Below are 13,329 nucleotides of genomic sequence, written 5' to 3' on the forward strand. Positions count from 1 at the left end.
ACACACACACACACACACACACACACACACACACACACACACACACACCACCTTCTTTATCCATTGATCTGTCAATGGACATCTTGGCTCTTTCCACAGTTTGGCTATTGTGGACATTGTTGCTATAAACAATGGGGAGCATATTCCCCTTTGGATCAATACATTTGTGACTTTGGAATAATACCTAGTAGTGCAATTGCTGGGTCATAGGGTTGCTCTATTTTTAACTTCTTGAGGAAACTCCATACTGTTTTCCAGAGTGGCTGTACCAGATTGCATTCCCACCAAAAGTGTAAGAGGGTTCCCCTTTTCTACATCCTCTCCAACATTTGTTGTTTCCTGACTTGTTCATTTTAGCCATTCTGACTGGTGTGAGGTGGTATCTCATTGTGGTTTTGATTTGTATTTCCCTGATGCCAAGTGATATGGAGCATTTTTTCATGTGTCTGTTGGCTGTTTTTATGTCTTCTTTGGAGACATGTCTGTTCGTGTCTTCTGCCCATTTCTTGACTGGATTATTTGTTTTTTGCGTGTTGGGAGTTTGATAAGTTCTTTATAGTTCTTGGATACTAGCCCTTTATCTGATAAGTAATTTGCAAATATCTTCTCCCACTCTATAGGCTTCCTTTTAGCTTTGCTGATTGTTTCTTTTGCTGTGCAGAAGCTTTTTATGTTGACAAAGTAACAATACTTCATTTTTGCTTTTGTTTCCTTTGCCTTTGGAGTCGTGTCTAGCAAGAAGTGATACTGCTGCAGCTGAGGTTGAAGAGGTTGCTGCCTGTGTTCTCCTCTAGGACTTGGATGGATTCCTGTCTCACATTTAGGTCTTTCATCCACTTTGAGTTTATCTTTGTGTATGGGGTAAGAGAATGGTGCAGCTTCATTCTTATGCATGTGGCTGTCCAATTTTCCCAACACCATTTGTTGAAGAGACTCCTTTTATCCATTGGATATTCTTTCCTGATTTGTTGAAGATTAGTTGACCATAGAGTTGAGGGCCCATTTCTGGGCTCTCTATTCTGTTCCATTGATCTATGGGTCTGTTTTTGTGCTAGTATCATACTGTTTTGATGATTACAGCTTTGTAATATAGCTTGAAGTCTGGGTTTGTGATGCCACCAGCTTTGTTTTTTGTTTTGTTTTGTTTTGTTTTTCAACATTCCTCTGGCTACTTGGAGTTTTTTCTGGTTCCATACAAGTTTTAGGATTACTTGTTCCAGCTCTGTGAAAAATGTCAATGGTATGTTGATAGGAATTGTTTTGAATGTGTAGATTGCTCTGGGTAGCATAGACATTTTCACAATATTTATTCTTGCAATCCATAAGCATGGGATGTTTTTTCCATTTCTTTGTGTCTTCCTCAATTTCATAAGTTTCTGTATTTCTTAGAGTAACAGATACTCTATCTCTTTGGTTAGGTTTATTCCTAGGTATCTTATGTTTTTTTGGTGCAATTGTATATGGGATCTATTCCTTAATTTATCTTTCTTCTATCTCATTGTTATATATAGAAAAGCAACTAATTTATGTGCATTCATTTTATATCCTGCCACTTTGCTGAATTCCTATATGAGTTCTACCAATTTTGGAGTGGAGTCTTTGGTTTTCCATGTAGAGTATCATGTTATCTGCTAAGAGCGAGAGTTTGACTTCTTCTTTGCTGGTTCGGATGCCTTTTATTTCTTTTTCTTGTCTGATTGCTGAGGATAAGACTTCTAGTTCTATGTTAAACAGCAGTGGTGATAGTGGACATCCCTGCCATGTTCCCAACCTTAAGGTTAAGCTCTCAGTTTTTCCCCATTGAGAATGATATTTGCTGTGGGTTTTTCATAGATGGCTTTTATGATATTGAGGTATGTACCCTCTATCCCTACACTGTGAAGAGTTTTAATCAAGTAAGGATGCTGTACTTTGTCAGATGATTTTTTTTGCATCTATTGAGAAGACCTTATGGTTCTTGTCCTTTTATTAATATAGTGTATCACATTGATTGATTTGCAGATGTTGAACCAAACTTGCAGCCCAGGAATAAATCCCACATGGTTGTGGTGAATAATCCTTTTAATGTACTGTTGGATACTACTGGCTAGTATTTTGGTGAGAATTTTTACATCCATGTTCATCAAGGATATTGGTCTGTGATTCTCCTTTTTGATGGGGTCTTTCGTTTTGGGATTAAGGTAATGCTGGCTTTATAGAAAGAGTTGGAAGTTTTCTTTCCATTTCTATTTTTTGAGACAGCTTCAGAAGAATAGGTATTAATTCTTCTTTAAATGTTTGGAAGCATTCCCCTGGGAAGCCATCCGGCCCTGGACTCTTGTTTGTTGGGAGATTTTTGCTTACTGCTTCAATTTCCTTGCTGGTTATCGGTCTTTTCAGGTTTTCTATTTCTTCCTGTTTCAGTTTTGATAGTTTACAAGTTTCTAGGAATGCATCCATTTCTTCCAGATTGCCTAATTAGTTGGCATATCGTTGCTCATAATATCTTCTTATAATTGTGTGTATTTCCTTGGTATTGGTCATCTCTGCTCTTTCATTCATGATTTTATTAATATGGGTCCTTTCTTTTTCTTTTTGATAAGTCTGGCTAGGCTAGGGGGTTATTGAATCTAATTAATTGTTTCAAAGAACCCCAGCTTCTAGTTTCATTGATTTGTTCTACTGTTCTTTGGTTTCTATTTCATTGATTTCTGCTCTAATCTTTATTTCTCTTCTCCTGCTTGGTTTAGGCTTTATTTGCTGTTCTTTCTCCAGTTTGGGTGTAAGGTTAGCTTGTGTATTCGAGACCTTTTTAATTTCTTGAGAAAGGCTTGTATGGCTATGTACTTCCCTCATAGGACCACCTTTGCTGCATCCCAAAGGTTTTGAACAGTTGTGTTTTTATTTTCACTTGTTTCCATGATTTTTCTTAATTCTTCCTTAATTTTCTGGTAAGCCAATTCATTCTTTAGTAGGATACTCTTTAACCTCCAAATATGTCAGTACCTTCCAAATTTTCTTCCTGTGATTGAGTTCAAGTTTCAAAGTATTGTGGTCTGAAAATATGCATGGAATAATCCCAATCTTTTGATACTGGTTGAAACCTATTTGTGACCCAGTATGTGATCTATTCTGGAGGATGTTCCAGGTGCGCTTAAAAAGAATGTGTATTTTGTTGCTTTAGGAATATACCTTCTGTCCCTTTCTTTCTTCTTCTTCTGGGACCCCAATAATTCTAATATTGTTTCACTTTACGGTGTCACTGATTTCTTGAAGCCTCCCCTCATGGTTCATTAGTTGGTTTTCTCTCTTTTCCTCAGCTTCCTTCCTTTCCATCATTTTGTCTTCTATGTCAGTGACTCTATCTTCTGCCTCATTTACCCTAGCTGTTAGAGCATCCATTTTAGACTGCCTCTCAGCTAAACCATTTTTAATTTTGGCCTGATTAGATTTTATTTCTGCACAAGAGATTCTCTAGTGTCTTTTATGCTTCTTTCAAGCCCAGCTAGTAAGTTTAAGTTGTTATTCTGAATTCTAGTTCTGACATTTTACTTATATCCATATTGATTAGATCTATGGCAGAGAGTACTACCTCTGGTTCTTTCTTTTGCTGTGAATTTCTCCTCCTAGTCATTTTGTCCAGAGAAGAAGAGATGAACGAGAGAACAAAATCAAAAATGTCAACCATGACCCAAGTGAAATAAATGCTAGACAAATCCAAAGAGGTCAGAAACCAAAAAAGAAAAGAAAAAAAAGGGGGGGGGAGAGAGAGAATATAATCTGACAGGTGGACAAAACAGGATGATCCACTTGGTCCTGAGTGTATTTTGGTCTGTTTGTTAGAAGACAATAAATCCCAAACTGTAGAGAAGGAAAAATCTTTATATATACACAAAAATAAAATTGAATACAGTGAGAGGAAGACAAAAGTGAAGAATATAACTTTAAAATGTAAATGTAAAAATGAAAATTAAAAAAGACTTAAAAACAAAGAGTTGATAAATTAAGAAACTATTTGAAAAGAAAAGAAAAAAAAATTTTAAACTGAAAGGCTCATGAGAAAAGAACTTTGAATTCTATGTACTAATTTCCCCTAGTGCAGGAGTTTTTCAGTTCTGAGTGATCCATAAACTTGGTATTCACCCAATGTTCCTGCTGGTCTTCTGGGGGAGAGGCCTGTTGTATTGATTTTCAGGTGTCTGCCCGGGTGGAGTTGCACCACCCCTTGCCAGGAGGCCAGGCACAGTGTAAGCTGCTTCGAGTTGCTCTATGTGGGTTTTGTTCCCTGAAGGCTTTTCACATCGCTTGCAAAAAGTGGCTGCTTTTCTATTTGTAGAATTGAAGCAATTCTTTTCTTAGATCTCAGGTTTAATTCACAGGTGTTCAGAATGATTTGATAGATAGCTGAATTAAAGGGACCAGATGAAATGTGGGTCCCCTACTTTAGCACCATCTTCCCTCACTGGTCTGCAGATTGAAGGAAGAAAATGGGATTGAACAATCTTGCACTACACATGGGATATTTACATCTTATCAATTAACATTGCTTAAGTCTCTCCTCTGTAGATCCTGAGAACAGTTCTCTAGAGGAAAAGGATGGGTGACTGTCACTTCATTATAATATTCAGGATTCTTTCCATAAGCTGTGTTGGTGTCCATGGTGCACCACCCACTGGCTGTGCCCTTAGCCCCTGCTACCACCTCCACCTGTTTTTGCTACTTTTATAATTGATAAAAAAATATGTCCCTAATTCTCCAAGTTTCAAAGAGGTTGACTTTAGAAAACTAAATTAAGCCTCCCAAAGAGTCGTTGTTATTGGTAATTGTCTACACTCTGATTATGTAAAATTGAAAGAGGTTCAGGAGAAAAAAAATAAAAAGAAAACAGCATGAAATTAAAATATAAGTAAAATAAATGCAATGCTAAAACTCATGAAACTGGAAATAATACACATAAACTTTACAAGGTGAGCAGAAACATATCAAGGACAATGAAATGTTTAAATCAAACAATAATTCTCTCTACAGTTACTTTGAGTTTTGTTTTTTATTTAGTGTGAAAGCCAGAAATAAAAATGATATGTTTTCCCTCTCAGCCATTTGCCAGTGATAATTTTATGTTTCTTTCTTCTAAATTTAAAAGGGGTGATAAATAATAAGATAACACATTCATAAATAAGTTTGTTTCCAGTGATTATAGTAATCATATCTATGGAAATCAGTCCATTAAGGTGAAAGGCAGTTGGAATTTTTCCTCCACATGTGACCTCCCTCAAACTCCCCAGCCTAGCAGCATATACCCAAAAAGCTAAGGTTTTTACTTTGCTTTTCACCATTTTTTTTTTAACTTTCTAAGATGTGCAATATATGTATATACGCTCTTGGGTCTTATTTTTTTACTCTCACCCTTTTATTTAAAGCATAACTTCTAAATTTGCTTTATACACAAGAGGGACAACTTAGGAATCAGAACTAGCCCACATGATGTCATCTTTGAGAAAGAAATATACTGGCCATTTAGGGGCTGCCTATCTGATATGGTCAATTATCGAAAGAGTAAATGGCTACTTTTATAAATAAATCATTTCTGAGATGTTATTAGAGAAAAATTTACATGGGCTTTTCAGGCTACGGTATATTTGACTTTCCTAGACTCTCTAAAATAATGTCAGGGTGCCTGGGTGGCTCAGTTGGTTAAGTGTCTGGCTCTTGGTTTTGGCTCAAGTCATGATCTCACATCATGAGATCAAGCACAATGTCCAACTCTGCTCAGCAGGGATTCTGCTTGAGATTCTCTCTCTTCCTCCCCCTCTGCCTTCCCCCCACTCATATGCATGCTCTCTCTCTCTCTCTCTCTCTCTAAAATTAATAAATCTTTTAAAAAATCAATGTTACATTTTTTTATATTTTTCTTTTTTTTTTTAAAGATTTTATTTATTTATTTGAGAGAGAGAGAATGAGAGACAGCATGAGAGGGAGGAGAGTCAGAGGGAGAAGCAGACTCCCTGCTGAGCAGGGAGCCCGATGTGGGACTCGATCCCGGGACTCCAGGATCATGACCTGAGCCGAAGGCAGTCGCTTAACCAACTGAGCCACCCAGGTGCCCTTTTTATATTTTTCTATTTTAATACATTTATCATCCATCATTCGTATGTTGAAGTTTAGTCATGCATATAAACAAAATTTATGTCATATTCAATTTACCATTCAGCAGGTCTTAGAATGACCATCACACAAATAAAATTGTGTAAGATGACCGACTTTCAACTACAACATACACAAGAACTAATCACCTGGTTTCAAATAAAATGTTTCCAGTAATGGTTATCTTGCCACCTCATCATAGAATTTGGAATATATCTCTATTCTTTATGGGTAAAATAACATTATTATTTTTTTTAAGTTTGAGGAGGAAACTGTAAACCTATGACTTTCAAATGTCTATCATTGTAGGTTGGATTTCTCTTACTTAGGAGAGGAGTTTGTTTAATAAATTAAAGATAGTGTCCAAGTGAAAAATTACAGTGTATCCCAAATAATTTATTCTTATGTGCCACAGTCACATAAGATACTACACAGCTTTACCTGTCATGCTCCAAGAAGGATATGTTTGTTATTGTTACTGTATTTTGACAGCAAAATTAATTTCATGTTTTTGGATGTTCATCATATTAATTACTTGTTAATTATGTTTTAACTACCTTTTAAAAGGTTAACTCCTAACTGATTAGTTTTGGTTTTTCAGACCATTAAAACTTGCAAACCCTTTATTAATATTGACCTTTAGTGTCATCCGTATTTGTTTAAGGAATTAAACTAACAGAAAAATATATTAAAAACTATAGGTAAGGCTATATAATTCAAGCCTGTTTTTAATCAGATATTTACAACCCTTATTATTTTTCTCAATTTTATAAAGCTACATTTTCTTTCCTTTGATCATGAGAAAAAATGGAAAATGCAGTGAACCACTATGCCATTCTCTATGGATAGGCAAACTTTCTATTGAAAATATAGTTCTCTAAAATTGATAAGGGTAATTTATAAATAATATATAAACTTAAAATTTTTCAAGTTAATTTCCCTTACACTCTAATTTTAGGAACTTGCAGTAAAAATATATTAAACCATTTATAATAAAAACATTTTATAGTTAGATTATAGCTATATTTATCTATACTACTATTGTTTGAAAGCCCATCTAGATTTCAAAGTAAAATCAAAGAACTTAAAATGTAATAGTGCTCTGGAGATCAAACATTACGTCAAAATAAATGCTTAACGTTTTTCCAAAACCGAAACTAAAGGTGAACACTTAGAAAGAAGGGTGGGCGTGAGTTCTGCGGCAGGCGTTCTGACGCGCGCGGTTCTTCCCGTGGACTAGTCTAGACCCCCCACCTCCCACTTCTCCTCTATGGTCAGTCAGCAGTCGCAAGGCGGGGGGGGGCCTCCCTGTCCCACCCCCAGACCCACACAAACAACGGATTTGGAAAGCTGGGGAAAAAATCGTCTAACACGTGAGCAACATTCATAGAAAATCCCTCGTCAGGAGATGCCAAGAAGGCTGGCTGTGCGGGCGGCCGCGGGAGGTCTCTGCACCGCAGCCCCCGGGCTGCACCTCAGCCACACGCCCGAGCTCACCACCGGGACGTCTGGAAGTTGTGCTCTGGAGATCTGCAGATCACCAGCCGATAGGTGGATTTCCTCAATGGCCATTTACATGTGACTCATCGGCTGTCACTTGCTGTCTGCTCCAGGACCTGGAGACTCTTCTGGATCACATAGCTAAAGCAATTATTAGGAAAATCTAATAATTATAGAAAACCTTATATACAGTAAAACATTTTTTATTATTTTTACCTAAAAGATTTTCTGTGCCCCATAACACTCAAGAAATAAGTTTGTTGGTATTTCCTAACAAATTTTTAAAATATTTAATGATAGCTATCTTGTTTTTTCAGAAAAAAAATACCTATTGATGTGATGCATCATTAAGTCCAAACATATATTTGCACAGGGCTTTAAGATATGTAATTTTGAATTTCCTTGGGGGAAACCATAATCATTGAAGTCAATTTAAGGTAATTGGTGATGTTTTTTAAAACATATAGGGATTCTATACAGATAGCTAATTGATAGGAATACTGCTTGCCACTTGGGTACTTTAAAATCCACTCTTTCATTACCTATGAGGTATGTCATCAAACAGTTCAAAATTTAATAGAATAAAAAAATAATAAAAAGGGAGGCAAGCAGAGAAGAGGATAGAATGAAATCACTTATAATCGGTAAAATGAGGAACCCTAATTAATCTAAACTTGTTTTATTATTAAATCCATATTGAGTCTTCTACACATTTAGACTGATTTCCAATAATTTACATAATGTTAAAGACAGGGGGAGAAATTCAGGCAATAAGAAAACTGCTTGAATTGATCCCAGAGCAACTTGCATTTGGAACTAGGAGAAAAGACTCTAGACTTTTCCTGGAAGACCCTGGACTTCTCTACTGCTATACTGAGGACCACATTAGATGGGAAAACAGGGAAAAGCAGTGTCACACTGTATCACCCACACAGACATTACCAGGGTTGATGGAAGAAGCAATGGGTTACCAAAAGTCTCTCAAGCCCATGGACTCACAATAATGTTTTAAAAAAAAAAAAATATTACACATTTTAACTTCATTGTCTGTGGTATAAACTTCTCATCTGCTCCTTCCTACTTGTATTTTTCCCATTAGAGTAATTTCTTCAGTTTGAGTTTTGCTCCAATCTTGACTGAAATATATGCAATCACACCAAAAAGACCTACATAAGCTTTGAATTTTCACTTTGTTTAGTGTTCCTATTATTGTAGTGCTTAAAAAGAATACAAAGCATTGCACATTTCTGTCTGCATTTATCCAAATTTGTCTAAATTTCCATAGTCTCTCTCTCATTCACTGTCACATCTTTCACTCTCAATCTGTCTCTTCACAGGAAGATTTGGTCGACTTATTTCTCTATAACCTATTTTTTTGTCTTTCTCTTTTCCTAAATAATATAGTTTTCTGGTATATCTCCCCTTATTCTTATATCTTACTCAAGACTTAGAAATGCAATAGTTAACTTTAATCTTATAATTTCCCTAACATGTAGTTATGAAGTCACTAGGTTTTAATAATTTACTGATCCATCTCACTGTTAATTATCATAGTTCTCAGACCTATTTTTTTATTAACTGTAGTTTGTTATTTTCCAATGGCAGATAAGTAAATATATAAATGTGTTTTATAAATTCAAAAGTACTACATTAATTCATGGTGCCAAGCTCTAGTTCATAGACATAAATGATATGTGAGGAATAAAAATGTATTACTCCAAAGACAAAGAGGGTGTGAATTGTACACATTTCTTAAATCAATGCTTTTATAGTCAGAGGTCTGTTTTGTGCTTAAAGCAAATCCAGTTTAATGATGATTTTAGATGATTTCTGTTCTGCTTAATCAAGTTTTTCTTTAAAACAGATTATTTTAAAAGAGCTTATATTACTGAGTTTTATAATACAATTTTTTGTAGTGAATATACCATCTCTCTGAATTTCTAGTCTGCCATTTACAAGTTGTGTGATGTTAGCTAGTTACTATTTAAACCTACTTACTTGTTACTAATAAGGCTCTCCTAAGATTCCTCTGGATTTTTAAAAGGATTAAAGCACTAGAGGTGCAGTAAAGTTAGTCTCATTCCACAGATTACTATGAACTATTTTTGTTCTGTCTTCTTTTCAAATAATCTCAATTTCAAAAGAATACCGTTATGCACCTGAGCCAAAATAAACAAAACTCAAGCTAAAACTCAACTAAAATAGTTGTTATAAAGTTAAGTGAAATGATTAAAAAAAAAAAAAAAGAACAAATTAAAAAAAGACATTTGGAATGAGAATACAGTCTACAGTTTAAAGACAGACAATGCTAGTCTCCAAAGCATAAAAACTTCACTTCTTTGAATTTACTGGGTAATTATCCATAGATTACATTTCTCCATTAACCCCTTTTTTTCTTTTAAAATTTAATAAACTTTGTTACAGGTCTGTTAGGGAGATTTTTACCATAAGTCATACATAGAATATAATGCAATTCTAATAAAGTAATAATAATACCTCTTTTATTAATATTATCAATATTATCATTACTATCACTATCAGATTTTATATTTTTTATATTTATATATTTTACTTACTTTTTTTTTTATAACCTCAAATAGATCCATAAAATTTTGCAAGGGGTTGTTAATCAGAAGACTCACATTTAAAATAATCTATGGGGGGAAAAAGAACATTTAAACCAGTAAATATACTATACAAATTAAGTATTAGATTATAAACACCTACTATCTCTTTTTACAAATTTCCAGTCTTCAGACTGAGTATGAGTATCAATGTAGCAATCTATTAATCAAATATTCTAGAATATTTATATAATTTGCTTGAAATTTTTAAAGATAGAAAACATTTTTTTTCTTTTTTCTGTATAGTCCAGTTATTCGTTACAGGACTATGTTTCATAACCAACAATAACATTAATACTGAGTTAGTTAATAAATATATATTTCAAGTCATTGGAGAAAATTTAACAATTGTTATTCTGTATTGTATCAGGTATGTCGGGCATGTTCTTCTATCATGCTTCAGACAAAGAAATGTCTCCCTTATCCTCCAGGAAGACTATTATACCCTCTATAAATAATTTATTATTTTAACTTGTATCATGCACCTAATGTCCCCAAACATCAATACTTTACTCTTAACTACCAATTACTTTTCTTTTTGGGAGATTTCACCTATTCAAAATATGTATTTTATTTTGTTTTTAGTGTAATTTCTGTGAAATTTACAATTTTTTTTTCAAAATGCACAATAAAACTATACTTTTCAAATAAAAGTAAATTATTTCTTATTGTGAACATTTAAAATGGGTAAGTAGCAAGATATTTTTAAAAAGTAAGTAGATAGAAGATAGAGAAAAGAGTGAGTACCTCAAATTATGAAGAAAAAGAATGGAAATACATTGGGATAAATAGAAAAGGAATTTGAGAATTTAAGAAGACACAAAGACACTTAAAAAAGTAGTTTTTTTAGATTTCTGTAGTTCCAAATTATTTTAAATCTTCACAATGAAGGGAGAGATTTCAAATGGGCAAAAAAATAAACATCTATTGAGAGGCAGTTTGCAACTGACAGAAATCCAAGTTTCACTGTTTTTGAAGTTTAGCAGAAGAAAATACACGTTTTGTCAATTTTTCTGTATTGTTTGCCATTAATTCTTAAAGCTGCCCAATGACATCAACTTTGTAGGGAGGATCTACTACACACCCTTATCACAGACATGTGAGTACCCACTATGGTCATAGGAGCATTTCCATGGAAAGGAAAAGGCAATGATCATGGTAGTTAAATTCTGATTTCAGTTCAGTTAAAGTAGAATGCACGAAACTTTTTTTCTTTTCTTTTTTTTTTTTTTCATCCAGCAGCAGCTGTGTCAGGATGGGAACAGATGAGAGATTTAGATATAGATTAAGAACAGTTAGAGGAATTAGTGTGATTAAAAGCTTTTATACCTAATATGCCTAGTTGCATAAAAGGCTCTGAAGCCCCAGCATCAAAGAAAAGCCAGCATATAGCAAAAGCAGGGAAACAGCACAGTGAGGGCAGTTTCTAAATAATACGTGTCTCACCTCTGGAAGAACAATAGGTCAGGAAAGAGTTAATCAGTATGCTAAGAGAGGATTCAAGACAAAAAATAAGCTATCATATTGTGTCTTTTGTTGTAATTATTAGCCTTTTCACTGTTATCAGGGGTTAATCACACATAATAGAGACAATTATCTGGGTCAACGACTACTGTGTTGTTTAATATAATTTACTTAAATTTTAAGTTAACTTCTGTTTTTTTGCTTTGTTTTTGTTTTTCAAAAACAGAGTTTAACTTTGATTTTATGAACCATCTCAGGATTCACTGAGGCATACAATTAGAAGATAAATCAGCAGTATCAAGAGCATATATTGTTACATTTTAACCATACCTAAATTGTAAACACCCATGAGAATGTTTTTAGTTTGAGTTCCCCCTCTTTATTATTTGAAACACCATATAAAACAGATAAATATGGTTAAATGGATGCATTTAATTTTAGTTATTATTACGGTTTTGTGGATAATAAAAAACTGATTTTTTTTTTTTTTTTGGAGCATAGGTAGCATGAAGCTCAATAAATTATGTGCCTCATGCTGTGCAAATTTTGTTTATATCAAACTCATTATCCTAACTCCAACTTTGAAGAGATACTGACATTCATAGGAAAACACCACACAAAACACACTGGCAAGTGCAACTGGACTCCCGGTCTTAGAGTTAATTTTGGTCATCATCAAGCAGCCCCTGCTTATATTCCAAATGGTAGCAGAACATTCACATAAGCTCTCAAGGTGCACAAACATACATACTCACAATCAGAGTAGTAGGGTATTCCAGAGAAATAGAACCAATAGGATATGTATACATATAGAAAGATTTATTTTAAGCAATTGGCTCATATGATCGTGTGGGTTTGTCAAGTCCAAATTCTGATGGGGAGGTCAACAGTCAGGATACTCAGGAAAGAGTTGCAGTTCCAGTCCAAAGGTAGTCTACTGGCTGAATTTCCTCTTGCTTAGGAAAGTCAGTCTTCTAGTCTACGCAGGCCTTCAGCTGATTGGAAAGGTCTACCATGTTGTGGAGAACAATATGCTTTACTCAAAGTGAACTGATTTATGTATAAATCTCATCCAAAAACACCCCCACTGAACATCCAGAATAATTTTTGACCAAATATCTAGTAGTAATGGGCCAGCCAAGATGATATATAAAATTAACCATCGCAATCACAATCACAGAATCTTAGAGAATGAGAAGCAGAACAAGAATGCAGAGGGGAACAAGACTTGAGGGAGATTTTGTCTTTTCTAGACCGAGAAAATTAGTACCTTTTCTTCTTCCCATTTCTCTTTAAAATATGTCATGATCTAGAGTAGCAAATATTTTTTATTTAAATTTTCTAATTTTTTGATTTATTTTAAAGAGAGAGCAAGAGAATGGGGGAGGGGCAGAGGGAGAGTCTTCAAGCAGACTATCTGCTGAGTGGGGAGTCCAATGTGTGGCTTGATCTCACAATCTATGAGGTCATGACCTAAGCCAAAACCAAGAATCAGCCGCTTAACTGACTGAGCCAACCAGGCACCCCTAGAATAGCAAATATTTGAATGATTCTAAAAAAGCCTCTTAGAAAGGTAAGCGACAAAATTCTTACAACTATCTCACTTAAGGACCAAGAG

The sequence above is a fragment of the Callorhinus ursinus genome, unplaced genomic scaffold (assembly GCF_003265705.2).
Source record: "Callorhinus ursinus isolate GAN/ISIS: 27379988/994484 unplaced genomic scaffold, GSC_fseal_2.0 scaffold3, whole genome shotgun sequence".
Classification (NCBI taxonomy): Eukaryota; Metazoa; Chordata; class Mammalia; order Carnivora; family Otariidae; genus Callorhinus; species Callorhinus ursinus.